Here is a 1,832-nt window from a genome sequence, read left to right as displayed (position 1 = left end):
GTGTGTGTGTGTGTGTGTGTGTGTGTGTGTGTGTGTGTGTGTGTGTGTGTGTATATATATATATATATATATATATATATATATATATATATATATATATATATATATATATGTTTATGTTCCAAAACCGGAACAGACGGCACCCCAAAAATGCTTTTTTAATATTGTTTAAGCCGTAAATCATCATCCCACACACTTTAAACACACACAGAAAACATTTGCAAAAATATAGTGAGATGAATTTTGTGTAAATCCGTAGAAATAAAGTACACTGCATCACATTTATAGTGAGTACATGCTATACACGAGAGACCGGGAAAATCAGCTAAACAAATTAGTTGTAATTCCGTGCTAAACCGGGGGCTCGAGACTCAAACCGCGGTAAAGCGGGGATTACTGTATATATGTGTGTGTGTGTGTGTGTGTGTGTGTGTGTGTGTGTGTGTGTGTGTGTGTGTGTGTGTAAAACTCTCCGTTTGAACGTAACCACTCATATTTTTTGTTGGAATTTATTGAATAAAGAGAACAAGTTTTTCCTTAACGCTTTGCAATACAGAGATACCTCGCACTACCTGTAATTACGATGCTTATCATCCTGCTTACATTTAATTTATTTTGTTACAAAACACTTCTTTAAAGGGAATAGAAATTAATCAATACAAATATATACACTTGCAGCTGAACTAAACTGGAGCATGCTTTTATTTTTATTTTTACTGATATCACATTATGCTTTATTCACTAATTAAGAAACATGCATCTATATACACAATGTAGTGCTCTGAAGCAAAAGCTTGATTCTGTTGTTACACTATAAGCAGACTGCACACAAACACCTAAAAGATTAGTACTACTGCTGTTTATAGTAACATATACTGTACACCTAAAACACTTAAAATCATTAGACACTGAATGTACTATACTAAATGACCAGACCTTTAAATGTAAAGACTTGTTTTTTTCTTGATCAAAGTTGTTTTTGTCTTCTGGGTTAAATCGTAGCTTGGCTCAATTCTTCCAGTAGATATAATTTATGAATGATACTCAAGGTTAAAATAAGATTGAAAAAAATCTACTTGTTCTGAATTTACACACATGCTTATATTTTCTAAAGTATTTTTGCATTTCTCTAAAGTGGTTTTAAAACTTTTACCATTTCATTAATAGAATATTTCAGAAAAAGGGAGTAGTTTATAACTTTTGCTTAAAATAATTTTTATATTAAATATACCTCTATTAATAAATACATACATTTACAGAAAAATAATATGTGTGGGTTTAATGCTGGCACATTTGTTGTTGTTACTGTTTACATGTAAACATTTCTATTCAAAATGTATGTTTGAAAAGAATGTCACTGTGTAAAACTCAATGTCACATAATTGTTTTAATTAATATAATCTTTAGGATAACATAACATTGCCTGTTGTTATTTCATTGATTATTAAAGATTGTTTTTAATAAATTAATACTGTAAAAGGTATAAGGAGGTTTTTATGGAATCTTGCAGCTGAATTATCTGAATGGATGACAGACTCCATGTGTATGTTTTTGTCATACTCCTTTTGTTCCAAATCAATTCACCCATTTTGTGAACACAATATCTCCTCCTTTACAAGATATGCATCAATATTCATATGCAAGAATATATATATATATATATATATATATATATATATATATATATATATATATATATATATATATATATATATATATACTTTATTAATATAAATATATATATATATATATATATATATATATATAAAACAAGTAATTGCAAATTCTTTAACACTAATTTTTATAACGATGATTAATGCAGTGAGCATTTC

At 28.3% G+C, this 1,832-nt stretch overlaps 1 protein-coding gene across 1 annotated transcript in view; it reads left to right on the top strand.

Moving 5' to 3' along the window:
• Window positions 1-1,832, top strand: part of LOC310717612 (craniofacial development protein 2-like) — an 85,917-nt gene that overhangs the window by 38,913 nt on the left and 45,172 nt on the right. The gene's annotated exons all lie outside the window — the stretch shown is intronic.

This window comes from Silurus aristotelis (genome assembly GCF_946808225.1).
Source record: "Silurus aristotelis genome assembly, chromosome: 22".
Classification (NCBI taxonomy): domain Eukaryota; kingdom Metazoa; phylum Chordata; class Actinopteri; order Siluriformes; family Siluridae; genus Silurus; species Silurus aristotelis.
This window is presented reverse-complemented; position numbering and strand designations above follow the sequence as displayed.